We start from the raw sequence: 20,472 nt of genomic DNA on the forward strand, positions 1-20,472 counted from the left end.
GATTAGCTAACACAACGTGCCATTGGAACACAGGAGTGATGGTTGCTGATAATGGGCCTCTGTACGCCTATGTAGATATTCCATAAACAATCTACTGTTTCCAGTTACAATAGTCATTAATAACATTAACACTGTATTTCTAATCAATTTGATGTTATGTTAATGGACAAAAAATGTGCTTTTCTTTAAAAAACAAGGACATTTTGAAGTGACCCCAAACTTTTGAATGGTAGTGTATGTTGACATTCAATGTGCTGTTGACATTCAATGGTAGTGCAAAATGACATTCAATGTGCTGCCAATGTAAGAACATATGCAAACATACAGTAAATCAATATTTTCAAACATATATCAATATAAACATGTGCAAACATACAGTACATCAACCTTTACACCCAAGTGACAAGTAATCATGACGATCACATAAAGTCAAGTTTTTCATCAATTCAAAACAGCAGAGTATATTGTAAACAGTAGAGTCCAGTGGTGTAAAGTACTCAAGTAGTACTTTAAAGTAGTTTTACTTAAATCGTTTTTTGGGGTATCTGTACTTTACCATTGATATTTTTGACAACTTTTACTCCACTTCATTCCTATATTAAATAATGTTCTTTTTACTGCATACACTTGCCCTGACAAGAAGATACTCTACAGGAATGACGGAGTCCATCCAAAGCATCTTGGCACCTGGACTGAAAATGATCCAAGACCAGCTCAGTTAATCCCTGCCATTGTGACATTGAGTCGTCATAATGCTGCATCAAATGTACACGATCTTAGGGGAATTGGCAAACACAATGTAAGTAATTTAATTTATGTACCCCTAATTGCACCGAATACATATGTTAATCCTCCAGCTATTGTAAGCAGTAATCATCCTATTAACCAGAGTTACACTGTTAGCACTGAGGCGGTGTGCCTCAGTGCTAACATCAAAGACCACTTTATGCAGCTCACCCTCATCAGCTCCAATGTAAATAACATGAGTAAGTCTACCTCTAATAAGCTTCCCAGTAAAACATTAAAAACAATCAAGCAACCCAGAAAAGTGCTAAAAATAGCCCACATTAATATATGTTGCCTAAGAAACAAGGTCCATGAAGTCAATAACTTGCTTGTAACAGATTACATTAATATTCTGACTATCTCTGAAACCCACTTAGATAATACCTTTGATGATACAGTGGTAGCAATACATGGTTATAACATGTACCGAAAAGACAGAAATGCCAACGGTGACGGTCTATATATATGTTGCAGTCTATATTCAGAACCACATTCCTGTAAAGCTTAGAGATGATCTAATGTTAAATGCCGTTGAAGTAATATGGCTACAGGTTTATCTGCCTCACCTAAAGCCCATTCTTGTGGGAAGCTGCTACAGACCACCAAGTGCTAACAGTCAGTATCTGGATAGTATGTGTGAAATGCTTGATAATGTATGTGATATCAACAGAAAAGTACATTTTCTGGGTGATTTAAATATTGACTGGCTATCATCAAGCTGCCCACTCAGGAAAAAACTTCAAACTGTAACCAGTGCCTGCATCCTGGGTCAGGTTGTCAGTCAACATACAAGGTAGTTACAAACAGCACAGGAATTAAATCATTAACATTATCATTATGTATTGATCACATCTTTACTAATGATGCAGATATTTGATTTATATCAGTTTCCAAATCCATAGGATGTAGTGATCACAATATAATAACCATATCTAAGAAAACCAAAGTTCCAAAGGCTGGGCCAAATATAGTGTATAAGAGGTAATACAATAAGTTTTATAGTGATTCATATGTTGATGATGTAAAGAATATTTGCGGGTCTGTGGTGTGTAATGAGGAGCAACCAGGTGCTGCACTTGACGCATTTATGAAACTACTTATTCCAGTTACTAATAAGCATGCACCTGTTAAGAAAATTACTGTAAAAACTGTTGAATCCCCTTGGATTGGTGAGGAATTGAAAAATTGTATGGTTGAGAGGGATGAGGCAAAAGGTATGGCAAATAAGTCTGGCAGCCCAACTGATTAGCAAACGTACTGCAAATTTAGAAATCATGTGACTAAACTAAATAAAAATAAAAATAAACTACACAATGAAACAAAGATACATTATATAAAGAATGAAAGTAAAAAGCTTTGGGGCACCTTAAATGACATTTTGGGGAAAAAAGCCAACTCTGCTCCTTCATTCATTGAATCAGACCACTTTAATGACTTTTTCTTTGGCAAGATAAGCAAACTTAGGGATGACATGCCAGCAACAAATGCTAACACTACACATCCAAGTATATCGGACCAAATTATGAAAGACAAGAATTGTACTTTTGAATTCCGTAAAGTCAGCGTGGAAGAGGTGAAAAAATTATTGTTGTCTATCAACAGTGACAAGCCACTGGGGTCTGACAATCTGGATGGAAAATTACTGAGGATAATAGCAGACGATATTGCCACTCCTATTTGCCACATCTTTAATTTAAGCCTACTAGAGAGTGTGTGCCCTCAGGCCTGGAGGGAAGCTAAAGTCATTCCGCTACCCAAGAACAGTAAAGCCCCCTTTACTGGCTCAAATAGCCGACCAATCAGCCAAATACCAACCCTTAGTAAACTTCTGGAAAAAATTGTGTTTGACCAATTTCAGCATGCTTACAGGGAAGGACACTCAACAAGCACAGCACTTACACAAATGACTGATGATTGGCTGAGAGAAATTGATGATAAAATGATTGTAGGGGCTGCCTTGTTAAACTTCAGTGCAGATTTTTAAATTATTGATCATAGTCTGCTGCTGGAAAAACGTATGTTTTATTGTCACGACTTCCGCCGAAGTTGATGCATCTCCTTGTTCGGGCGGCGTTCGGCGGTCGATGTCACCGGCTTTCTAGCCTCCACCGATCTTCATTTCTTTTTCCATTTGTTTTGTCTGTATTGTACACACTTGGTTCCCATTACGTTTGAATTATTTCCCTATTTAACCCTCTGGAGCCATCATGGTTTTGTGCGTGTTTATTGTTGTCAGATGTCTCGTTTATGTGATTCTGGCTTTTCGTTCTCCTTGTTGGAAGATTATATTTGAGTAAAGTTACTATTATTACTCATCTCTGTGTCTTGCGCCTGACTCCGCCTTACCCACATCACCTAGACTCTGACAGTTATGGCTTTACACACCCTGTTATCAAATCAAATCAAATTGTATTTGTCACATACACATGGTTAGCAGATGTTAATGCGAGTGTAGCGAAATGCTTGTGCTTCTAGTTCCAACAATGCAGTAATAACGAACAAGTAATCTAACTAACAATTCCAAAAAAAATACTGTCTTATACACAGTGTAAGGGGATAAAGAATATGTACATAAGGATATATGAATGAGTGATGGTACAGAGCAGCATAGGCAAGATACAGTAGATGATATCGAGTACAGTATATACATATGAGATGAGTATGTAAACCAAGTGGCATAGTTAAAGTGGCTAGTGATACATGTATTACATAAGGATGCAGTCGATGATAGAGTACAGTATCTACGTATGCATATGAGATGAATAATGTAGGGTAAGTAACATTATATAAGGTAGCATTGTTTAAAGTGGCTAGTGATATATTTACATAATTTCCCATCAATTCCCATTATTAAAGTGGCTGGAGTAGAGTCAGTGTCATTGACAGTATGTTGGCAGTAGCCACTCAATGTTAGTGGTGGCTGTTTAACAGTCTGATGGCCTTGAGATAGAAGCTGTTTTTCAGTCTCTCGGTCCCAGCTTTGATGCACCTGTACTGACCTCGCCTTCTGGATGACAGCGGGGTGAACAGGCAGTGGCTCGGGTGGTTGATGTCCTTGATGATCTTTATGGCCTTCCTGTAGCATCGGGTGGTGTAGGTGTCCTGGAGGGCAGGTAGTTTGCCCCCGGTGATGCGTTGTGCAGACCTCACTACCCTCTGGAGAGCCTTACGGTTGAGGGCGGTGCAGTTGCCATACCAGGCGGTGATACAGCCCGCCAGGATGCTCTCGATTGTGCATCTGTAGAAGTTTGTGAGTGCTTTTGGTGACAAGCCGAATTTCTTCAGCCTCCTGAGGTTGAAGAGGCGCTGCTGCGCCTTCCTCACGATGCTGTCTGTGTGAGTGGACCAATTCAGTTTGTCTGTGATGTGTATGCCGAGGAACTTAAAACTTGCTACCCTCTCCACTACTGTTCCATCGATGTGGATGGGGGGTGTTCCCTCTGCTGTTTCCTGAAGTCCACAATCATCTCCTTAGTTTTGTTGACGTTGAGTGTGAGGTTATTTTCCTGACACCACACTCCGAGGGCCCTCACCTCCTCCCTGTAGGCCGTCTCGTCGTTGTTGGTAATCAAGCCTACCACTGTTGTGTCGTCCGCAAACTTGATGATTGAGTTGGAGGCGTGCATGGCCACGCAGTCGTGGGTGAACAGGGAGTACAGGAGAGGGCTCAGAACGCACCCTTGTGGGGCCCCAGTGTTGAGGATCAGCGGGGAGGAGATGTTGTTGCCTACCCTCACCACCTGGGGGCGGCCCGTCAGGAAGTCCAGAACCCAGTTGCACAGGGCGGGGTCGAGACCCAGGGTCTCGAGCTTGATGACGAGCTTGGAGGGTACTATGGTGTTGAATGCCGAGCTGTAGTCGATGAACAGCATTCTCACATAGGTATTCCTCTTGTCCAGATGGGTTAGGGTAGTGTGCAGTGTGGTTGAGATTGCATCGTCTGTGGACCTATTTGGGCGGTAAGCAAATTGGAGTGGGTCTAGGGTGTCAGGTAGGGTGGAGGTGATATGGTCCTTGACTAGTCTCTCAAAGCACTTCATGATGACGGATGTGAGTGCTACGGGGCGGTAGTCGTTTAGCTCAGTTACCTTAGCTTTCTTGGGAACAGGAACAATGGTGGCCCTCTTGAAGCATGTGGGAACAGCAGACTGGTATAGGGATTGATTGAATATGTCCGTAAACACACCGGCCAGCCGGTCTGCGTTATAATGTGGATAAAGAGTTACTTGTCTAACAGAACACAGAGGGTGTTCTTCAATGGAAGCCTCTCAAATATATTCCAGTTAGAATCAGGAATTCCCCAGGGTAGCTGTTTAAGCCCTTGCATTTTTCAATTTTTACTAATGACATGCCACTGACTTTGAGTAAATCCAGAGTTTCTATGTATGCAGATTACTCAACGCTATACATGTCAGCTACTACAGCGACTGAAATGACTGCAATACTCAACAAAGATCTGCCGTTAGTTTCAGAGTGGGTGGAAAGGAATAAGTTAGCCCTAAATATTTCTAAAACTAAAAGTATTGTATTTGGAACAAAACACTCATTAAATCCTAAACCAAACTAAATTTTGTGATAAATTATGTAGAAATTGAGGAAGTTGAGATAACTAAACTGCTTGGAGTAACCCTAGATTGTAAACTGCCATGGTCAAAACATATTGATGCAGTAGTAGCTAAGATGGGGAGAAATCTGTCTATAATAAAGCAATGTTCTGCCTTAACAACACTATCAACAAGGCAGGTCTTACAGGCCCTAGTTTTGTCGCAGCTTGACTACTGTTCAGTCGTGTGGTCAGGTGCCACAAATAAAGATCAGGGCAGCACGCCTGGCCCTTGGATGTATACAGAGAGCTAATATTAATAAAATGCATGTCAATCTCTCCTGGCTGAAAGTGGAGGAGACATTGACCTCATCCCAACTTTTATTTATGAGAGATATTGACATGTTGAATGCACCAAGCTGTCTGTCTAAACTAATGGCACACAGCTTGGACACCCTTGCATACCCTACAAGACATGCCACAAGAGGTCTTTTCACAGTCTCCAAGTCCAGTACAGACTATGGGAGGCACACAGTACTACATAGAGCCATGACTACTTGGAACTCTATTCTCCATCAAGTAACTGACGCAAGCAGTAAAATTAGATTTAAAAAACAGATTAAAAAACACCTTATGGAACATTCGGGGACTATAAAGCAACACAAACGTTGGCACAGCCACACACATACACACAGACACACACAGACACACACACACGCACACGCACACACACACACACGCACAATAACATACGCACTATACATACACATGGATTTAGTACTGTAGATATGTGGTAGTGGTGGAGTAAGGGCCTGAGGGCACACAGTGTGCTGTGGAATATGTCAATATATTGTAATGTTTATAAATGTCATGTTCTGACCTTTAATTCCTTTGTTTTGCCATTATTTAGTATGGGCAGGGCGTGAGTTGGGGTGGGCAGTCTATGTTTGTTTTTCTATGATTTTGGGATTTCTATGTTTCGGCCTAGTATGGTTCTCAATCAGAGGCAGGTGTCATTAGTTGTCTCTGATTGAGAATGAGACTTAGGTAGCCTGGGTTTCACTGTTTGTTTGTGGGTGTTTGTTTCCGTGTATGTGTTTTTCACCACACGGTACTGTTTTGGTTTTCGTTCGTTTCACGTTTTTGTTTTTGTATCAGTTGTGTTCATGTTGAGGATTTCTTATTAAAGGAACCATGGACACTTACCACGTCGCATATTGGTCCCCCGATCCTTCTCGCCTCTCCTCTTCAGACGAAGAGGAGGAAAACCTTTACAATAAAATTGTATAAAATGCCTTAATTTTGCTAGACCACAGGAAGAGTAGCTGCTGCTTTGGCAGGAACTAATGGGGATCCATAATAAATTCAAACACAAAAGTATAAACCCTTTTCCAATCCGCGACACACTGACGTCACGCACGGATGCGAGCAACTCTTGGTGGCAGTAAGAAAGCCATCGCCGTCTGCGCTCATTCAACATAGCCTAGATTTACGTTATTACTTCGACACTAAATTACTTTTTGGGATTCTCACATACCATGATGTTTTGATTCTTACCTGAACAGTTGCTGATATTATATTTGGTTGTGAGCTTTGCAAATAACTATTTTGGATGCAGCAGTTGTTAGCTAGAACGGTAACGTTCATTGATTGGCTAGCTTTTGCTACAGCCTAAGAGCCACTTACTGGTTGAAGTTGAAGTGTTTAAGAAGAATGCAGTTGATTTGCAATGATGACACAAACATTATATTAAACCTGGGCCTTAAAATCCATTTATAATCCAAAAGTAGTATGAAATGCACTCATAAGCAACATGTAAATCTAGGCATTTTTTGCTGGCGTTCTGCAAGAACTCCCCCTTGTCCTGCCACCAACTTGCACACGACACCCTTGCAAAGCAATGTTTGCAAACACAGAAAGGGGTCTATTGGATTCTTCACACACCACAGTAAGACATCCTGTTACACTAACTTGTCATGCTTTTCTTTATCCAATGAAAGAAAGCTTTGCTTTTACACTTACAAGACCATCACGCTTGATTGAGCTGTTTTGTCTTTTAGTAATGTGCTGCATGCCTGTATTTCCTTAAACCTTTATTTTAGCAATACGTCATAAAATAATAACAATAACATTTTTGTCAGTAGGTACCCAACATAACAACAGGTGGTGGTTTGTTGGACACAGTAGCTCAGATAGAGCCTGTATGCAACTGTTAACTTACCTGTTTAATGTTTTCAAACATGGTCCAGTTTTATCATTTGCTGTGCTGATCAACGGACAGTTCATTAACTCTGTCAAAATAATGTGTAGCTTAGCCTCCCGAGTGGCACAGCAGTCTAAGACACTGCATCGCAGTGCTAGAGGTGTCACTACAGATCCGGGTTCGATCCCAGGCTGTGTTGCAGCCGGCCGCGACCGGGTGACCCGTGAGGTAGCACACAATTGGCCCAGCGTCGTCCCGGACAGGGGAGGGTTTGGCTGGCTGGGATGTCCTTGTCCCATTGTGCACTAGTAACTCCTTGTGGCAGCCGGGCGCCTCAATGCTGACTTCGGTCGCCAGCTGTACAGTGAGTCCGTATGGGAGTTGAAGTGATGAGACAAGACTAACTAACAATTGGATATTACAAAATTGGGAAGAAAAAGGGGTAAAAAATTCATAAGTTTGGGGTCACTTAGAAATGCCCTTGTTTTTGAAAGAAAAGCACGTTTTCTTGTCGATTGAAATAACATCAAATTGATCAGAAGTACATTGTCGACATTGTTAATGTTGTTAATGAATATTGTAGCTGGAAATGGCAGATTGTTTATGGAATATCTACATAGGCGTACAGAGGCCCATTATCAGCAACCATCAATCATGTATTCCAATGGCACGTTGTGTTAGCTAATCCAAGTTTATGATTTTAAAATGCTAATTGATCATTAGAAAACCCTTTAGCAGGCCTCCCGGGTGGTGCAGTGCTGAGTTCGTGCCCAGGCTCTGTTGTAACCGGCCGCGACCGGGAGGTCCGTGGGACGACGCACATTTGGCCTAGGGTCGTCCGGGTTAGGGAGGGCTTAGCCGGTAGGGATATCCTTGTCTCATCACGCACCAGCGACTCGTGTGGCGGGCCGGGCGCAGTGCACGCAAGGTTGCCAGGTGCACAGTGTTTCCTCCGACACATTGGTGCGGTTGGCTTCCGTGTTGGATGCGCGCTGTGTTAAGAAGCAGTGCGGCTTGGTTGGGTTGTTTATCGGAGAACGCATGACTTTCAACCTTCGTCTCACCCGAGCCCGTATGGGAGTTGTAGCGATGAGACGAGATAGTAGCTACTAAACAATTGGATACCACGAAATTGGGGGGTAAAAAAAACAACCCTTTTGCATTATGTTAGCACAGCTGAAAACTGTTGTTCTGATTAAAGAAGCAATAAAACTGTCCTTCTTTAAACTAGTTGAGTATCTGGAGCATCAGCATTTGTGGGTTTGATTACAGACTCAAAATAGCCAGAAACATATAACTTTCTTCTGAAACTCATCAGTCTATTCTTGTTCTGAGAAATTAAGGCTATTCCATGCGAGGAATTGCCAAGAAACTCAAGATCTCGAACAATGCTGTGTACTACTCTCTTCACAAAACAGTGCAAATTGGCTCAAACCAGAATAGAAAGAGGAGTGGGAGGTCCCGGTGCCCAACTGACACAAGAGGACAAGTACATTAGAGTGTCTAGTTTGAGAAACAGACGCCTCACAAGTCCTCAACTGGCAGCTTCATTAAATAGTACCTGCAAAACACCAGTCGCAACGTCAACAGTGAAGAGGCGACTCCTGGATGCTGGCCTTCTTGGCAGAGTTGCAAAGAAAAAGCCATATCTCAGACTGGCCAATGAAAAGAAAAGATTAAGATGGGCAAAAGAACACAGACACTGGACAGAGGAACTCTGCCTAGAAGGCCAGCATCCCAGAGTCGCCTCTTCACTGTTGATGTTGAGACTGGTTGAGACTATTTTCCCTCATCAATATGCACACAATACCAATACCTGATAATGACAAAGAGAAAACTTTTTTTTTTTTGAAATGTTTGAAAATGTATATATAAAAAAACTATCACATTTGCATAAGTATTCAGATCCTTTTCTCAGTACTTTGTTGAAGCACCTTTGGCAGTGATTACAGCCTTGAGTCTATGACGCTACAAGCTTGGCACACCTGTATTTGGGGAGTTTCCCCCATTCTTCTCTACAGATCCTCTCAAGCTCTGTCAGGTTGGATGGGGAGCGTCACTGCTCAGCTAGAGTGGGGCAAAAAAAGTATTTAGTCAGCCACCAATTGTGCAAGTTCTCCCACTTAAAAAGATGAGAGAGGCCTGTAATTTTCATCATAGGTACACTTCAACTATGACAGACAAAATGAGAAAAAAAATCCAGAAAATCACATTGTAGGATTTTTAATGAATTTATTTGCAAATTATGGTGGAAAATAAGTATTTGGTCAATAACAAAAGTTTATCTCAATACTTTGTTATATACCCTTTGTTGGCAATGACAGAGGTCAAACATTTTCTGTAAGTCTTCACAAGGTTTTCACACACTGTTGCTGGTATTTTGGCCCATTCCTCCATGCAGATCTCCTCCAGAGCAGTGATGTTTTGGGGCTGTTGCTGGGCAACACGGACTTTCAACTCCCTCCAAAGATTTTCTATGGGGTTGAGATCTGGAGACTGGCTAGGCCACTCCAGGACCTTGAAATGCTTCTTACGAAGCCACTCCTTCGTTGCCCAGGCGGTGTGTTTGGGATCATAGTCATGCTGAAAGACCCAGCCACGTTTCATCTTCAATGCCCTTGCTGATGGTAGGCTTTGTTACTTTGGTCCCAGCTCTTTGCAGGTCATTCACTAGGTCTCCCCGTGTGGTTCTGGGATTTTTGCTCACCGTTCTTGTGATCATTTTGACCCCACAGGGTGAGATCTTGCGTGGAGCCCCAGATCGAGGGAGATTATCAGTGGTCTTGTATGTCTTCCATTTCCTAATAATTGCTCCCACAGTTGATTTCTTCAAACCAAGCTGCTTACCTATTGCAGATTCAGTCTTCCCAGCCTGGTGCAGGTCTACAATTTTGTTTCTGGTGTCCTTTGACAGCTCTTTGGTCTTGGCCATAGTGGAGTTTGGAGTTTGACTGTTTGAGGTTGTGGACAGGTGTCTTTTATACTGATAACAAGTTCAAACAGGTGCCATTAATGCAGGTAACGAGTGGAGGACAGAGGAGCCTCTTAAAGAAGAAGTTACAGGTCTGTGAGAGCCAGAAATCTTGCTTGTTTGTAGGTGACCAAATACTTATTTTCCACCATAATTTGCAAATAAATTCATTACAAGTCCTACAATGTGATTTTCTCGATTTTTTTTCTCATTTTGTCTGTCATAGTTGAAGTGTACCTATGATGACAATTACAGGCCTCTGTCATCTTTTTAAGTGGGAGAACTTGAACAATTGGTGGCTGACTAAATACTTTTTTGCCCCACTGTATTTTCAGGTTTCTCCAGAGATGTTCGATCGGGTTCAAGTCCGGACTCTGGCTGGGCCACTCAAGCACATTCAGAGACTTGTCCCGTAGCCACTCCTGCGTTCGTCTTGGCTGTGTGCTTAGGGTTGTTGTCCTATTGGAAGGTGAACCTTCACCCCTGACTGAGATCCTGAGTGCTCTGAGGCGGGTTTTTATGAAGGACCTCTCTGTACTTTGCTCGGTTCAGCTTTCTAGTCTCCCTGACTAGTCTCCCAGTCCCTGCTGCTGAAAAACATCCCCACAGCAAGATGCTGCCACCACCATGCTTCACCATAGGGATGGTGCCAGGTATTCTCCAGACGTGACACTTGGCATTCAGGCCAAAGAGTTCAATCTTGGTTTCATCAAACCAGAGAATCTTGTTTCTCATGGTCTGAGAGTCCTTTAGGTGCATTTTGGCAAATTCCAAGCACGCTGTCATGTGCCTTTTACTGAGGAGTGGCTTCCATCTGGCCACTCTACCATAAAGGCCTGATTGGTGGAGTGATACAGCGATTGTTGTCCTTCTGGAAGGTTCTCCCATCTCAATAGAGGGACTCTGGAACTCTGTCAGAGTGACCATCGGGTTCTTGGTCACCTCTTGACCAAGGCCCTTCTCCCCCGATTGCTCAGGTTTGGCCAGGCGGCCAGCTCTAGGAAGAGTCTTGGTGGTTCCAAACTTCTTCCATTTAAGAATGATGGGGGCCACTGTTTTCTTGAGGACCTTCAATGCTCTAGAAATGTTTTGGTAGCCATACTGTCTCTGAGCTCTACGGACAATTCCTTCAACCTAATGGCTTGATTTTTTACCACAGGTGGACTCCAAGTTGTAGAAACATCTCAATGGAAACAGGACGCATTTGAGCTCAATTTCAAGTCTCATAGCAAAGGGTCTGAATACTTATATAAATTACGTATTTCTGTTTTTTATTTTGAATACATTTGCAAAAATGTCAAAAATCTGTTTTCACTTTGCCATTATGTGGTATTATGTGTAGATTGATGAGGATTTAAAAAAAAATGTAATCCATTATAAATAAGGCTATAACAACAAAATGTGTAAAAAGTCCAGAGGTCTGAACACTTGCAGAATGCACTGTACAAAATTTCAATAGCAGTGCACTGTAAAGTCCACTATCCCTGTGAAGAGTATGGATTTAGGCTGTTTGAGTAGTTTTGAATCCTAAGCCACATGCCTACACAGTTAGAAGTACAATACCAACATAGCTAATGTAGTTGGTCAAAGCTGTGTGCTGGAAAACCTTGGTCGAGCATGGGTGGAATAGGCATTGTGGTGCTCATGTGAACTTCCTTTCTTTTTCACCTTCAGACCAATGCTTATTCTCTTTTTTGTTTTAAATGTCTGTGATTTTTACTCCAAAGGTGATTATACAACATCATTATACAATAATATAATAGACCATAACACAGCAATAAATGTTAAAAGTAAACAATAATGACAAACGGCAAAAGAGATAATGTAGTTGTTAGTATTTATTTAATATTAACAGCTTTTCCAGAAGAAAGTGGGGGAAAAACAACAGAAACCCATTTAAGCCAATATTGAGTAATCTGGCGATATTTTTCCTGACCTTTTTCCAATCAAACAAAGCTCCTGGAAAATATACAAATAATTAACATGTACCCATTAACAATTTAAGTGAAAATGTACCTGACAGTAGTTTACTGAAGAAAGGCCTAGTACTACATTACCTGTAAGCAAAAGTGAGTTATCACTAAATATACAATTTACAACCAAATGTACATTCAGATCTAGTCAACTTTGTAAATGCAGTTCACGGATGGTCACAATTGCTCTTGATAAGCTACAGGTTTATGTAGGCTTTTTTGTTCAAGCCCAGTTCACCAACACCTGATTCTACTATTCATGGTCTCGATGAATGAACAGAAATCAATGCATAACACTGTGGATCATCAATGGCAATTTTGGTAACTCCCAAAACAGCACTGCAAAAAATAACAAACTGTCGAGAAACAGCTGTAATATAGTCATGAGACAAGTACAGAACTTTTTTACACATCTGAAATTGGATAGGTGCTCTAAATCCTTCAATATTAAACTTCAGCTACAAATGTCCTAAGTAATGATGTACACAGCTGTCCTACTCCAGTAACAGAGCACAAGTCCTCATTTATAAATACCAGTATAAATATGAAAACAGATGGTAGTACTCAGATTTGGAACAGAACATACATTTTAAGTATTGATAGTGTGCAAAGTACCATGTGTGCTGCGTGCATTTGAATTGGTGTAAGCTGTTTGTCAGTTCTACATGGGCCAGCTTGCATTTCTCATTGACATGTGCATGCCCACGATCTGCCACTCTGCCGTAAAGCACTATGTCCCTGGGCAGTACTGTTCAGATGGCGTGCATCTCACTGATGAGGGCAACGACCCCTTTCTTCCTTGAGAGTCTGAGAGCTGGTCTCTCCTCTGTTCTAGCAAGACTCAAGCAGTTGTACACACCACCATTGTCACTTGCCTGCCATTCCACAAACCCAAAGGCTATTTTAAGAGCCACCTAAGCAATGCAAATAAGCACTGTGTGTCAAAACTATACACTAAAGTGAGTGGTCAAAATGTATCCTCAGACAGGCAAACCCAGGACCTTCAGTTCCAAAGGCAGTGACACTAACTGTTACACTACAAACCTTGTTATAAACACAGCAACTTCACAGTATTTTAATGAGCAGTATGGTGATGACAGGAAGCTTTAATTGCAAAATTATTTTGTTCATTCACTCAATAGTGACTACACATTTTATCTTGTTATCTTAAAAAAAAATCATTAATTAATTAATAATTTCATTACTTTTTCATTTCATTTTTTCTTTTGACTGCATGCTGCTGCAACCTGATCTCATAGCATTTCGTATTGTTTGGTATGTAAATTGAAGACACCCTGTTAGTATAATATGTTATATTTAGTATGGTATGTATTCATTTGTGTATGTCCAGCATCCATTTCACATAATATGTTACAAATTACAATTCGTATGATTTGTTGCGAATTGCGAATTGCAATTCGTATGATATGTTGCAAATTTCAATTAGTAAAATATGTTATGAATTGTCATTACGTATGATATCTTATGAATTACAATTTGTTGTGGCTAATGCTAACGCTAATGTTAGCTAGGTGGCTAAGGTTAGTTAGTCTAGGCCCGGGGTTAGTAATTGACCATGATGAGATCAGAACACTCAACCTTTGGGTTGCTAGACATTCACATTATTCACCCATCCTTCCACCCTGACCAAGCACCCTTGTTTTTGCCTTAAGTAACCTTCTGTCTTATGTAACCTTACCCAACGTACATACTGTATCATACTAATTTCAGTGTCCTGGATTTACATTTACTATGTTACATCTAGTGTATGAGACCAGGCTGTAACATGTGATCATCCTGGGAAAAAAATCTAAGGGAAGAGAACAAAAAAGAGCAAGGAAAGGAAAGAGATGATACAAATGAAAACATGTCAATCAATGACAGTGGTGGAAAAAGTACCTAATTGTCAAACTTGACTAAAAGTAAAGATACCTTAATGGAAAATTAGTAAAATAAAAGTGAGTCACCAAGTAAAATACTACTTGATTAAAAGTCTAAAAGAATTTGTTTTAAAATATACTTAAGTATCAAATTAAAGGTATAAGCAAACAAGACGGCACGATTTTCTTGTTTTTATTTTATTTGAGGCTAGCCAGGGGCACACTCAGACATCATTTACAAACAAAGCATTTGTGTTTAATGAGTCTGCCAGATCAGAGGTAGTAGGGATGACCAGGGATGTTCTCTTGATAAGTGTGTGAATTGGAACATTTGCCTGTCATGCTAAGAATTGAAAATGTACTTTTGTATTTGTATTTATTATGGATCCCCATTAGCTGCTACCAAAGCAGCAGCTACTCTTCCTGGGCTCCAGCAAAATTAAGGCAGTTTATACCATTTTTAAAACATTACAATACATTCACAGATTTCACAGCACACTGTGTGCCCTCAGGCCCCTACTCCACCACCAACACATACCTACAGTACTACATCCGTGTGTTTGTGTGTGTGTGTGTGTGTGTCTGTGCCAATGGTTGTGTTGCTTCACAGTCCCCGCTGTTCCAAGGTGTTTTTTTATCTGTTTTTTAAATCTAATTTTACTGCTTCCGTCAGTTCCTTGATGTGGAATAGAGTTCCATGTAGTCATGGCTCTATGTAGTACTAGTCTTTCTGGACTTGGGGACTGTGAAGAGACCTCTTGACTGTGAAGAGATGTCTTGTAGGGTATGCATGGGTGTTTCCGAGCTATGTGCCAGTAGTTTAGACAGACAGCTTGGTGCATTCAACATGTCAATGTCTCTCATAAATAAAAGTTGGGATGAGGTCAATCTCTCCTCCACTTTAAGCCAGGAGAGATTGACATGCATATTATTAATATTAGCTCTTTGTTTACATCCAAGGGCCATCTGTGCTGCCCTGTTCTGAGACAATTACAATTTTCCAAAGTCCTTTTTTGTGGCACCTTACCACACTACTGAACAGTAGTTAACCTGCGACAAAACTAGGGCCGGAAGGACTTGCCTTGTTGATAGTGTTGTTAAGAAGAAAGAACATCACTTTATTATAGACAGACTTCTCCCCATCTTAGCTGCTACTGCATCAATATGTTTTGACCATGACCGTTTACAATCTAGGGTTACTCCAAGCAGTTTAGTCATCTCAACTTCCTCAATTTCCACATGATTTATCACAAAATGTAGTTGCGGTTTAGGGTTTGATGAGTGTTTTGTTCCAAATGCAATGCTTTTAGTTTTAGAAATATTTAGGGCTGACTTATTCCTTGCCACCCACTCTGAAACTAACTGCAGATCTTTGTTGAGTATTGCAGTCATTTCAGTCGCTGTAGTAGCTGACGTGTATAGCGTTGACTCATCCGCATACATAGAAACTCTGGCTTTACTCAAAGTCAGTGGCATGTCATTAGTAAACATTGAAAAATGCAAGGGCTCAAACAGCTACCCTGGGGAATTCCTGATTCTAACTGGATTATATTTGAGAGGCTTCCATTCTGTGTTCTGTTAGACAAGTAACTCTTTATCCACATTATAACAGGGTGTGTACAGCCTTAACACATACATTTTTCCAGCAGCAGACTATGATCGATAATTTCAAAATCTGCACTGAAGTCTAACAAGACAGCCCCTACAATCATTTTGTCATCAATTTCTCTCAGCCATTCATCAGTCATTTGTGTAAGTGCTGTGCTTGTTGAGTGTCCTTCCCTGTAAGCATGCTGAAATTCTGTTGTGAATTTGTTTACTGTGAAAACACATTTTTTTCCAGAAGTTTACTACATGTTGGTAACAGGTTGATTGGTCGGCTATTTGAGCCAGTAAAGGGGGCTTAACTGTTCTTGGGTAGCGGAATGACTTTAGCTTCCCTCCAGGCCTGAGGGCACACGCTCTCTAGTAGGCTTAAATTAAAGACGTGGCAAATAGGAGTGGCAATATCGTCTGCTATTATCCTCAGTAATTTTCCATTGTCAGACCCCAGTGGCTTGTCATTGTTGATAGACAACAATAAACAGCTGCCTCTGATTGGGAACCATACTAGGCCAACAAAGAAATAGAAACATAGATTTGCCCACCCAAGTCACACCCTAACCTAACCAAATAGAGAATAAAAAATGCTCTCTAAGGTCAGGGCAAACTGTCTGCTAAATCTTTCACACCCGCGGCCCAACTATGGTACTGGACCTGAAATTATTGGCCGTTTTTTGGATTATTTTAAGGCTAAAATCAGTTCTTTAAAATCAATTTTCAAATGTTCCAAGCTTGCCTTCCTGATGTCGTTTGACCTCACATGACCTACGACAGTGTCAGCTATACTTTACTTTGTATGCGGTACAAATCACATTATTTTGGAAGCAGCTTCTTTGAGTATGAGTTAGGCTGTTTGAGAAGGTTGAAATCATAAGCAACCTGCCTACACATACTTTGAAGTACAATACCAACATAGCTAATGTAGTAGGTCCAAGCTGTGTGCTGGAAAACCTTGGTAGAGCATGGGTGGAATAGGCACTGTTGTGCTCATGTGAATTTCCTTTCTTTTTCACCTTCAGACCAATGCCTATTCTCTCTTAAAATGTATGCAGTGGCTGGCAGGATATATAACCTTAAAAGTCAACTATGTCCGACTCCCAACCTATGTATTTACATTGCTGTGAATGTGTTTATTACCAGGATGATTTGGGTTGTATTATTTTTCTGCATACTTAATCTCAAAGGAAGTGTCTTATGTAGGTGTGCATCCTTTTCAGACAAAGCTGCTGCTTGTTAATGTTTCCTCAGGAGCTCAAGTAAGTGGAAATTGTCCATCAAACATTTCCCTTGTATTATGTCGGCTGGGAACCCTCCCAACTCGCCTACGGGCCTGTATAAAGTGGATTCAGATGTTGGAAATAAGGCGTAATGCAGCAAGAGGTTAGAATAAGTGTTATGATTTATGAATAGGTCATTTATAGTGAGTATACAAAACCATGCTCTTTCCATGACATAGATTGACCAGGTGAAACCTATGATCCCTTAAAGATCTCACTTGTTAAATCCACTTCAAATCAGTGTAGATGAAGGGGAGGAAACAGATTGAAGAAGGATTTTTAAGCCTTGAAACATGGATTGTGTATGTGTGCCATTCGGAGGGTGGAGGCAAGGCAAAATATTTAAGTGCCTTTGAATGAGGTATGGTAGAAGGTGCCAGGTGCACCTGTTTGTGTCAAGAACTGCAACGTTGCTAGGTTTTTCACGCTGAACAGTTTCACGTGTGTATTAAGAATAGTCCACCACCCAAAGACCATCCAGCCAACTTGACATAACAGTGGGAAGCATTGGAGTCAACATGGGCCATCATCCCTGTGGAATGCTTTTGACACCTTGTAGAGTCCATGCCCCGATAAATTGAGGCTGTTCTGAGGGCAAAGAGGGGTGCAATTCAATATTAAGAAGGTGTTCCTAATGTTTGGTATACTCAGTGTAATTGATGATGATTGTGGTAAATTATCACTTCTATAACGAATAGAGCCTCGATTCCACTTCATTTAAAGCTTACTACATTCACTCAAGATCAAGACTGCATTCACAGGCCTGGTCAGTGGCCTTTTATTTGCTTTTCCAGCTAGACTCACAGTGGTTTTTCTGGCTTTTTAAGTAGGACAGTCTGGGATATGTGCCCCTGTGGTGATCACAGTAAAAGTAGAACAGTAATCATGGTGGACTGAAAATGGCAAAATTCCATTGTGCATCATCCTTTAAAGCTTTAATATGTCACTTTTTGGCGACCTGACCAAATTCACATAGAAATGTGAGTTATAGATCTGTCACTCTCATTAAAAGCAAGTCTCAGAAGCGGTACATCTGCCCTACTGTATGTGTGCTATTTCTATGCTTCCCGTTGTTAAGGTACGTTTTTGCATCTTTTACTTTCAGTTTTCTACACCAGTTTTCTACATACTTTTCCAACATCTGAAAAAACAATATTTTGGGTTCTGGAAAATATATTTCACAGCGGTTTAGATGGTACAATGACTTGCAACACTGTTTGTTTTGTCACAAACTGAAATTAGACAAACTATTAGAATTTTAGCAACCAGAAAATGGGGGAGCAATTTATGCATATTGCACCTCTAATACAAATTTCACTTGCCATCAAGAGCACTGGGCAAATGGGAATTTCCACCGATGGAGATGAATCCAGAGGAAATGTGACTCCAGTGGAGTCTGCATTTGGGAGAGAGGGAAGCCTTGTGTATGGAGGGGGTGTGAGCATGAGGTGTGCATGAGGTGTCTCCTGTTCCTCAGTTGCACTGTGATTACACAGCGGACACACCCCTGACCCAGGCACCAAGACACACTCCCACATACATTGATACACCCATGAAACACAAACCCACAGTGATGGCCTAGATTCAGGCCCGTGCAGGAGCATGCACATAAAGGCACAGGGAAAATATTACACATGCCACATATCCAGACAGATGTTCACATAGACATTCACACATAGCAAAATAGCGTTCATGCCAGATTCTCACACACACACACACACGTCATCTGCAAAAGTGCTTTGTGAGAATGAGAGTTCTGTTAGGTTATTTGAGAGACACACCCAGGTCACAGAAAACTGCCCGAGTAGGGCCCATGTGGCCATACAACAACACTCCTTTCCAATGAGTGAGCTACTGTTCACAATATGACTTTGAGGAAACACTTGGTTCCTTTCTGACAAAAATAAATAATAGGTCTACCACTGGTCAAAAATGTGGGTCTGGTTTCAAGGTCTGACATGTCCCAGCTCAGCTCACAGCCCCACACATGATCACTGACAGACAAAGAGGCCAGACTGTCCAGACTGTCTCCCAAGTTAAGCTCTAACTCAACAACACTGGGCTGCGTACAGAATCAGTTCCCCTATAACCTGAGAGAGAGACAGAGAGATGCTTTGATTATATATCATTCATAACTAGACACATTTTTGTATCCCAATTGTGAATGTCTCAATAGAATCATAGCTCGCTGTAGAAATTCAACAACATTCTCTACGTCCCTTTTCAGTCATCATAGACACATCATTCCAAAACTTCACAAATGCTGAATTGTTTACCTCGTCTTAGCTGGTTGACTCTGATGTCAGGACACCCACATGGCGCAGAGGCAGTTTTAACATGTGAATCTTGGTGGGGCAAACTTAACCTTTTTGCTTTTTAGATGCATGCCAGCAAAGCCACTACACAACATTTAACAACACATTAGTTGTACTATAACGGTGACAAACGGTTCCCACAAACTGTTAGGGCCTACCTAAAGATGGCCCAACAGCAGAGCTTTCTTTTCAGCACCATAGAGTGAATCCTTACCACTGCTACACCTGGTTATCAGCAGCGCCTTGTCTGGCAGTGAAACAGTTCATTCAGCCTCATTTACTGCCGTTTTAAAAACTATAGCTGATATGACTGACTTGCTTAAACAAATATGGTTACTACTGACTCCTTGTGGATTTGTTTAAGTCGATAAGAACCGCATTCTCCTTCAATTATAACGTATGCCAAAATGAGTTTTGAACCTTACACAATCAGTAAATTCCTAATGTTTATTCTTATATCATTAACACTTAGCTGTAAGTGTAAGCAAGTGCAAGCAAACAAGCTGCGACGGGGGAAGCCTTTTTGTTCAGCACTTTCAAAATGGACACAGAAATTCAGATAGGTGTTAGGTCAGATACATTTAGCAAGATGTTGAAGCCTTAACTTTGCTCTTCTTGAAGTCATCACACAGAGAGAGATGGAGGGAGGGAGAGGGAGAGGGAGGGAGAGGGAGAGGGAGAGAGAGAGAGAGAGAGAGAGGGAGAGGGAGAGAGTGAGAGACTCTGTTAGCCTACCATTTGAATAATTTTATTAGGCCTGTTTGGTCTAAAAAATAAGGAAAATACAAACATTGGGATACACTTTTATATACAATATACGCAAACAAAACAACCCTCGCAATATCAACTGGAAATGCATGGATACTGAAATACTGAACTTTTTGAGACTGTCACTGGCAAACATGGTTACAGACAGAACAAC

This window comes from Oncorhynchus tshawytscha, linkage group LG22 (genome assembly GCF_018296145.1).
Source record: "Oncorhynchus tshawytscha isolate Ot180627B linkage group LG22, Otsh_v2.0, whole genome shotgun sequence".
Classification (NCBI taxonomy): Eukaryota; Metazoa; Chordata; class Actinopteri; order Salmoniformes; family Salmonidae; genus Oncorhynchus; species Oncorhynchus tshawytscha.